This window comes from Procambarus clarkii, chromosome 67 (assembly GCF_040958095.1).
Source record: "Procambarus clarkii isolate CNS0578487 chromosome 67, FALCON_Pclarkii_2.0, whole genome shotgun sequence".
Lineage (NCBI taxonomy): Eukaryota > Metazoa > Arthropoda > Malacostraca > Decapoda > Cambaridae > Procambarus > Procambarus clarkii.
The window spans coordinates 24,455,967-24,466,143 of NC_091216.1; the positions used below are offsets into that span (position 1 = coordinate 24,455,967).

The following is a 10,177-nucleotide window of genomic DNA, read 5'->3' on the forward strand; positions in this document are numbered from 1 at the left end:
AGGGTGAGTGTCATTACCTTACAAATATTAAAATATATTGATGAGAAACATCAGGAAATGGGGTAAATGCTCTTTTCACTCACACATACATATATACGCCATTATTACATATATAATATGTAAACATCCAATCTTTACAACCCCCCTCCCCCCCATCTTGTGACTAATTATTTGTATGATAAACACTTACGTATACTCGTCTTCTGTATATGTAACAGTGTAGTTACTTTAGTAATTACTTGAGTAACTGGTTACAAAAGTAGCTAGTATAGTAGCTAGTATAAGTAACTAGTAATATCTCTCATGTAGTAACTACATGAGATATTAAGTCCTTGGAGGTGAGTGAGCGTATCAGTGCAGCCACTCCTGTCGTGATATTAGTGACTAATGACCCACTCTCATTGTGCAATATCACAATGGCCTCTGTGTACCTTACGAAAGCGGCATTAGGAGTATATATATAACCAGTCGTTGATGCTCAGGAGCACAATCAGCTAAATTCTGCTTCAAGCAATATAAACAGGCTCTTCGCCAGCACTAGTAACATCAATCCTTCACCATGAGGTTTTTCTCGGTAAGTAACTCCAAATCTAGTCTTTGAAAAATCCTGACAATAACTGTCCATATTTTACTTATGTAATATACAGAGGCATAATACAAAAATGTCACCAGAGACTTCTAGTGACATCATTGCCTTCAAGTAGGCAATGAAAAACTATAACAAGTTTAATGAAAACCTCAATTTCAATAAGTGTCCAGCATTCTTCTCCTTAACCAGAGGAAACAGTTAATTTATCATAGAAACAAGTTCTAGAAACTTTCCCGCTTGAGGCTCCTAATTTTACTTCAAATTTACAGTAAGCTTGGTGCTTGGTGCACCAAAATTCACAGATGTGTTGGTGCAATGGGTCTATCATCCTCTGGAAAGCTTAGAGCCCGATCTACTATGTTACTGACAAAACAGCCTAACACTGAAGCTCTGATATCATTTCTGATCATGTCTTTTGCGTTTATGATAATTAAGAATTGTAAAGTCTTGGTAACTAAGAGCATCACTGCGGTTGAGCAGGTGCAACAGAGGTAGCAGTGTCAATAACGTCACTTTAAATTTTCTACTCTCCAGATCCTGATTATGGTAATTATGGCGTGTTTGATGGCCGCTACCACCACCCTCGCCCATCCTGATGCAGAACCATCGCGCTCTCGTGGCGGTCATCGTGGCGGTGGTCGTCGAGGTGGTGGTGGTCGAGGTGGCTACGGACATCGTGGCTAAAGAGTGCGAATCCTGCTTTCAAGTTCAAGTATGTTTATTGAGACAAGAAAGAAATACTTCTCAGAGGGATAGAGTAGCTTAGGCTATTTCTACCTCTCCCTCCGTATCCTGTTAATATCTGTAGTACTGCGAAACCCATGTTCGTCGCGGGCACTCGGACGTCTCCGCTCCGCTCACTGAATCTTTTAGATCATATTTTAAGGAAAGATTTTCACATGAAGTAAAGTTATACACGAAAAATTATCACCTATGGCCTTTTATAACAATAAAAAACAGAGTTTCACTTAGTGAGAAACTGATTTGGAATATTTTAATTACTGGTTTGATCATTACAGTTATTATTATTATTAAAATTACTTTTACATATCAATGTTAATTATTTTGTTGCAAACTACAGTTGTACTGTTCTCTACTTGTCTGTAAAGTTACTTTCATCAGTAGATATACTTGTAAGTTTATGTTATTAGCCGTTGGGCTTTATTATTATTATTACTATTATTTGTATTATTGGCTGTAGATTTATTTGTAATTTAATTATTTCCTGTCATCTGTACCCTGCAGGTTGACGGTGAACTGTGAAAACTCGACAAATTTAAACAAATCCTAAATACAGTTTTATTTTCGCATCTAGTCTTTTATTGAATTGTTTTGTTTTTCCTAAGACTCAAGACCTTATCGTAGTTTATGCAACTAAAATATTATACGAGGAGTTTCGAAACATGATATAAGTTTTAGTCTAGTATATCTATCGTATTATCTGGATGGTAGTGAAAGTTATATGATCTGGTGTTTATACTGTAAGGTTTCGAATGAATTTGTTCATTATTCCTTTAGTTAATAACATTCTTTATCTTACTAACCTTTCAGAGATCGATAGGCCATGTACCTAACTCCAAATCATTATGGCACACTTCGTCGAAGACTTAATGTTTGTCATATAGCCATGTCATGCGATAAAAACAATGCCAATATCTAACTATTAATTTGGCATAAAACTGACTAGATAAATCCGTCATACGATTAAAGAACGTGTTCACTAAAATATATGTATTATAAATTTATGCATCGATTAGCTTGAGTAAAGTAATTTTGATTTAGGGAGTGTTTACGTTGGAGACTACAAGTGAATATTCACGGTCAATTAGATTAGAAATCAAATATTATTCTAGTTATAATTTACGAAGTTAATATTTGCAAGTTATCCTCAGGTTATATTTGTCCAAGCTGCTGTAGATTCCAAAGATGTACTTGTTATTTTTAACTTTCTGCGTAAGCAAACACTACATTTTCTCGAATATAAATTAATGTGTATTATAATTTTTAGTATAGTTATGCCTAGAATACGTTTCACTAGGTGTTTTGGTTATGTTGGCATTTATTGGTATTTTTATGCGATGACTGAAACTGAGAATTGAATGATGTGAGGGAAGTGAAGCAGTTGCTGTTGACTAACAAGCATAGAGTGATTCGATGACATCACGTCTGTTCTTGAAATATTATTCTTATATATTATTCTATATTTATTATTCTCATATATTATTCTATATTATTATATCATATATTATTCTTAATATATTATTCTTAATATTTTCTTATAAGTCAGCTCCAGTTTTCTTAGGCTGGAATTATATGTGTCGAGAAATATAAGAGGCTATAGCATTGAATATGAAAATGAGTCCGCAATATATTAACTTCTAAAAATGTATCAATTTTGCAAAGAACCGTTCACATACTGGATATTTTTGTTTGCACGGTGTTATTATATGTGACGTATAACTCGGATACTTTAGTTATTACTGTCCCATTAACTGATTAGTTGCTCGCAAGTTTGTGCAGCATCATGCAGTAAGTTTCCATCAAATTAAGGGAAAGTCTGTTGGCTATAATCTATTAGTAAATCTTGCCCAGTTCTACACTAGACGTATTAATGTGTTATTAATAATTGTATAAATTTTCTTGCAGTTTTTAAACTAAAGTTCCACAGTTCCTTCCCTCCCCCCCCCCACTCCAGTGTCGACACTCAAGGAGACTCAGTCGCTTCCGTGAACAACAACGTCTAACCCACAGATTCCCATGTCGACACCTATCACATTTCTTTTAATACTTCTGACAATATATATATATATATATATATATATATATATATATATATATATATATATATATATATATATATATATATATATATATATATATATATATATATATATATACCTGCTAAATTGCTCATAACCGTTTCTTTAGTTTGAAAAATAAAGAAGAATTCAATAACTGTGTCATTTCAGGGCAATTTAAATGAAATTCCTACATTACTAAATCGATTTAATATCCACGTAGCATTTCTTAATCTTAGTGTCATAATAAAACACTAATTATAATTTCCCCAGGTAGTTCCAATGGATATGTGTATAAAATGCCATATAAAGATTGAAGTAAGTTCTATGTTGGCCAAACAGGTAAACATCTTGATAAGAGAATAAAAGAACACATATATAGTATAAGGACAGGTCAAGAGTCAAATGCATTGTATGTTCACGTAATTGATTGTAATCATTTAATTGACTGGACTAATTCACGGAAAATTGTAGAGTGTAAATTAGTTACTGAACGAAGTGTTATTGATACTTTATTTATAAAAAATTGTGAATCTTTAGTGCGTGTGTGTATTTGTTATTTGTATTTACTATTTGTGTCTGCAGAATTGAGCTATTAGCTCTTGGACCCCGCCTTTCTAACCAATCTATTTTTCCTCTATAATATCTACTACATATATTTCTATCACCGATCGGCCGAGCGGACAGCACGCTGGGCTTGTGATCCTGTGGTCCTGGGTTCGATCCCAGGCGCCGGCGAGAAACAATGGGCAGAGTTTCTTTCACCCTATGCCCCTGTTACCTAGCAGTAAAATAGGTACCTGGGTGTTAGTCAGCTGTCACGGGCTGCTTCCTGGGGGTAGAGGCCTGGTCGAGGACCGGGCCGCGGGGACACTAAAAGCTCCGAAATCATCTCAAGATAACCTCAAGAAGATCACACACACACACACACACAAAACACATCCCAGGAAGCAGCCCATAGCAGCTGTCTAACTCCCAGGTACCTGTTTACTGCTAGATGAACAGGTTTATCAGGGTGAAAGAAACTGCCCATTTGTTTCCGCCTCGGCAGGGAATCGAACCCGAGTCTTTAGGACCATTACCCCCGATCACTGTCCACTCAGCCGCGAGGCCCCCCATACTTCGTGCGCGCGTGTGTGTGTGTATATACTCCCCTAGTTGAGCTTGTGGGGGTTGAGCTCTGGCTCTTTGGGCCCACCTCTCAACTGTCAATCAATCAACTGATTTTTTCTTCCACACACACACACAGGAAGAAGCCCGTAGCAGCTCTCTAACTCCCTGGTACCTATTTACTGCTGGGTGAACAGGAGCACCAGGATGAAAGAAACTCTCTGCCCATTTGTTTCCGCCTCCGCCGGGGATCGATCCCCGGATTCTAGGATTACGAATCCCAAGCGCTGTACACTCAGCCGTCAGGAGCCATATGTATGTGTGTGTCCGTGTGCGTGTGTGTGTGTGTGTGTGTGTGTGTGTGTGTGTGTGTGTGTGTGTGTGTGTGTGTGTGTGTGTGTGTGTGTGTGTATGTGTGTGTTTTCGAGGCACGTTCACTAATTACCAATAACATTAGAAAGAGCATGTGAAAATCCCCGTGAGAGCATTACAGCGGCGATACAGTTGATGGCAACACATATATGAAACTATATATATATATACGAGTGTGAGGCTTCAGCTGCCAGCTCAGTGCTCCATCATCTGCCCATCTACCAAGCTGACGGGAGCTGCCACAGGCCCAGGGGTTCAATACACGATCCTTCCCTACAGTTCAGGGCTGTGAGCAGCCTATTCCTGTTAATATCAACGCCCCATCCCTCTCCCATCCTTACCCAGGAGCAAAGATACCAACAATGCAGCAGTCCAGTGTTAGTAAACAAGTCTGTCCTTGATTTGGACTTCTAGTAATTAAAATTAGGTCCACTGCGGGCTCACTATAGCCCGTGTTACTTGGAACTTTTGTTCCGAGTAGCTGAATCTACAATAACATTACTTATCGTTTATGAATATGTATACACCGAGAGGTGTATCCTGCTTCTCGGTGTATGTATACCGATAGTTTAATTCCTGGATTTGTATTCGGGATTTATAATTCTTGCTGGTTGGTCAGTACGCAATTATGGTGGGCTTAATAACCTTCCTGAAGTTGAAACGCCATTAGTTCAACACCAAACCAAGCACACTTAATAATTAGTTGAAGCAATATTTAAGAAATACACTTAAATATACACTATATTGCTTCTTAAATATAGCAATATTTAAGAAATTTGTAATATTTTTATAAATAATTCCTTCTCTTAAATGTCGTTGGTGAAACAGCTACAATAATATACATAAGTTAAAATATAGTTATGCAGTGATAAGAAATTTAAACACGATAACAATATTAATAGTTTACAAATGCAATGTTTTGTATTTAAGATAGCAAAATTTTTAGCTCATTTTCATAAAAAAAATTTAACAGGGTTATATTACATTTGTTTACTATATTCGTGGACATCTTTGAGGGATATAAAGACTTACAGTCTTTTCTTAGAACCATGCTAACGTTCCCGTTCAGGTACAAGTATTATCGTTATTAGTACTGTGAGCATTATAAAAATCAAGAGTTTGCCATTATACTAGTATTTGGTACGTAATATTTGGCTCATGAACAATGTCATTATTTAACTAAATCAAGGCTGATAACTGTCTTTTCTATTTTTTTTTTTTTTTTCAGACTTCAGTCGTTTTGGCGATTATTTTTCTAGTAGCCTCAATCTTCAGCCACCCTGTACCTGAAATTGGTCCTATACCTGAAATTGGTCCTATACCTGAAATTGGTCCTATACCTGAGTCTAGCAGTGGCGATAAGGAGGGCCATGGTAGTGGCCTCAACCCTCTACCTGATACTGGTCACGGTGATGAAGGGAGACATTATAGTGAAGATGGACATGATAGTGACTTCGGACGCGATAATGGCAGTGAAGAAGGCATTGCTAATTTACATAGTAAAAGCCAGATTATTGACCGTGATACTGAACAAAGCATTGGATATAATGATGATAGTGAACTTGAGAACAGGAGTGGAGATGAACATGCTAGTTTAGATAACAAAATCCATGGCAACGACAGTGGGAGTGAACAAGACAGTGAAAATAATGATGATAATGAACATGATAATAGTGGTAATGAACATGCTAGTTTGCTCAGTAAACGCAAAGTAGATGACCATGGTAATGAACATGAAAATAATATCAAAGACCAAGATGTTGCTGAATCCAGACACGGTATTGTGGGTATCTACGGTGGTAGACTGTATGGGCATGGTAGCCCCAATGGGTACGGTAGCCTCTATGGGAATGGGTACGTTGATAGGTATGGATATGGTGGTGGACATGGGTATGGTGGCGGACTTGGCTATAATGGTGGTTATGGTATTGGTGGGGTATATAATAATGAGGGTACATATGGGTATGGTGCTGAACAAGCATATAGTGACGGATATGGTGCCAATGGAAAGGTTTCGAATGAGTATGGTGGTGTCTATGGTGACATCATTGTTGGCCCGGTCTTTCCATATGGGTATAGTAGATTATATGGGTATGATGGGTATGGCTATGATGAAGACTTGGGGCATAGTGTATTTGTGCACGGAGCCTACGAACACCCTGAAAACACTGATCACGGAAATTATGGACACCTTGCCACCGCTGCACACAGAGATTACGAACTCCTTGGCACCGCTGCACATAGAGATTACGAACACCTTGGCACCGCTGCACACAGAGATTACGAACTCCTTGGCACCGCTGCACATAGAGATTACGAACTCCTTGGCACCGCTGCACATAGAGATTACGAACACCTTGGCACCGCTGCACACATCGGCAACGCTGCACATGAAACCTACGAGTATGATGGCAACGCTGCATATGAAACGTTTCAACACCTACTAAATGCTGGTTACCAAGCTTTAGGACATGGTGATGGGCACGGAGCCTTGGGGCATGATGTCCAAGGAGCCTTTGGGCATGGTGATGTCCAAGGAGCCTTTGGGCATGGTGATAGGCACGGAGCCTTAGGGCATGATGCCCAAGGAGCCTTTGAGCATGGTGTTGGGCTCGGAGCCTTAGGGCATGATGTCAAAGGAGCCTTGGGGCATGGTCATGGGCACGGAGTCTTAGGTGTTCACGGTGCCTTAGGGCATGATGTCCACGGAGCTTTGGGGCATGGTGTCCGCGGAACCGTAGGACATGTTGATGGGCACGGAGCCTTAGAGCATGGTGATGGGCACGGAGCCTTAGGGCATGATGTACAAGGAGCCTTAGTGCATATTGATGGGCATGGAACCTTAGGGCATGGTGTCCACGAAGCCTTGGGGCATAATGTCCACGGAGACTTAGAGTTTGGTGTTCATGGAGCCTTGGGACATAGCGTCCACGGATCCTTAGGACATAGTGACCACGGAACCGTAGCGCATGTCGTCCATGGAGTCTTAGAACATAGCGTCCACGGAGTCTTGGGACATGGCGCCCAGGGAGCCTTAGGACATGGTGATGGGCACGGAGCCTTAGGGCATGATGTCAAAGGAGCCTTTGAGTATGGTGATGGCCACGGAGCCTTAGGGCATGATGTCCATGGAGCCTTTGGGCATGGTGTCCACGGAGCCTTAGGACATAGTGTCCACGGAGCCTTAGGACATGGACACGAACACAACTGTGGGTTCGCTTGTGGTATTGGCTTCCCGCGCGAGGTCTTTCTCCGACTCAGCGGGTTCGGACACACCGACCACAGTAAGATCTATACACACTTTTTCCCTGTCAAGTTGTCTGTAGCATTGAGCTTGTACTTGAGATCTACTGAATAACTTTGTGAGATATCAGCCAGTCACAAGCTAAACATTTCAATTCATGAAATAACTATTTTGCCTTCCTGTGGGTCGCTAAACCTAGCTTCACGAGTTGCATCATTTCGCTTAATACGAACATTGAAACTGTTCCGTTTATGACGAATAGTAATACAGTATTATTGTTTATGTTGTGATGAAATACTATGTGTTTATACTAACTAAAAAATAACTTTTCTACATTTCAGGTAACCTGTGATACAAGATTTTTTTGAATTCTAATGAACAAATATCTGTATATGTTGAATAAAGTTTTATATATATTATTAATAATTGTTTTATCTTTTTAATTCCTACGAATGTTATAACTGAGGAAAGCGCAGTAAAAGCTCCTACAAATTTAGAACTCTATAGCTTATCTACTCTGGAAAATAAATAGAAAACAAAAACAGTAGCTTCTGCTTGTCCCCATGTGAATCTACATATCTAGAAGAAGGCCATTATTGTAGCTGCCTCGAAAAAAAGACACGACCACCGAGCGCTGTCGGATGTTGGGTACATAAGCCTCACGACTTCCAACATTTTTGTACAGTCAGTGTGGTCAAGCGGTTAAGGAACCAGGTACGCCAAGGTGCACAGTGCTCCTGGCTGTCTGGGTTCGATTCCTTCTGTGGTGTGGAGTTTATACGTATTAACTAGTTTCTGATTTAGGGCTTCTATCCCTCTTACTAGTGCTCTTGCATCAGGTTTCAGCTGGAAGAGGAATTCACCAAAAGTCATTCGTTTTCAAGGTGAAGAAAAAGAATTGAATAACTGAAGAATGTTTGATAGCCTGGTGCTCCAAACATGCTAGCGTATCCACTACATTATCCACTTGACCATTGCAGACTTTACAAAAGTTGTTGATAATCGAGGCTATTTGACCAACTTATATATATATATATATATATATATATATATATATATATATATATATATATATATATATATATATATATATATATATATATACACATATATATTGTGATGATAATCTCTTTCAAGTGAGATTTGGCCTGCTCTTTCCTACATCATGTTACTTCAGTACGTCTATAACATCAAAATGCTACATTCAAGAGTAGTATATATTTAATAGAATACGTTTCTACAGGGGGTATACGTACCCTACACTCGCTCTCCAAACCCCCCCTCCCTTCGCTGTCGGATTGCAGAACCCTCGTCGATCACCAAACTACCACTTCCAGCCAGCACGCTTCCCATTGGTGAATCAGCGACTCCACTCGACTTCAGCGCCATCTGCATAGCCTATGACTAAGCGTGCACGAGCAGTTGGCATGAGAATATTCTGTGCTCTCAAGCCTGATACTTCTATCTAGCATACGCTGTGTGCATTAGTGGAGGTTTTCAGCCAGCCAATATTCTCAGCACCTTTAACTCATTTTTTGTCTTGTACATTGTAAAGTAACGTAACCATTATATTATTTTATATTGTGTTTTGTCTTTGTATTTATGTTTAATTCGCACTGTACATAACCAAGGGATTATCTTTGTTTATATTTATTTAAAGTCAATTAAAGTTTCATTCTTTATACGATTTGTTTTGCGTGTTTTCCCCTTTTACTTGAACACAGGAGGCAACAGCCAAGCAGTCAACTTTTTTCTCTCTTTTTTTTTACTAATGTGATTGGCATTGACACCAGCCATTGGGAGGACTGCCTTACACCTACATTTTCCCATCACAATATATATATATATATATATATATATATATATATATATATATATATATATATATATATATATATATATATATATATATATAATTTATTTATTTTTTTTTTTAATATTATAATAAGGAAGGGAGTACCTACCTCTAGCTGGAAGAAGGGGGACCCATAGCCTCGGAGGAAACCACGCATAACGCATTAGAGGGAATGTTTAGATCCCCTCCAATACAGTTTCTGTGTGCTT

At 38.8% G+C, this 10,177-nt stretch overlaps 1 long non-coding RNA gene across 1 annotated transcript; it reads left to right on the forward strand.

The window, feature by feature from the left end:
* The first annotated feature begins 491 nt into the window (after positions 1 to 491).
* Positions 492 to 1,897, forward strand: LOC123767811 (uncharacterized). The gene is made up of 3 exons (XR_011223937.1): positions 492 to 574; positions 1,124 to 1,301; positions 1,835 to 1,897. It is a non-coding gene; the product is annotated as an uncharacterized lncRNA (long non-coding RNA).
* Positions 1,898 to 10,177: the final 8,280 nt, after the last annotated feature.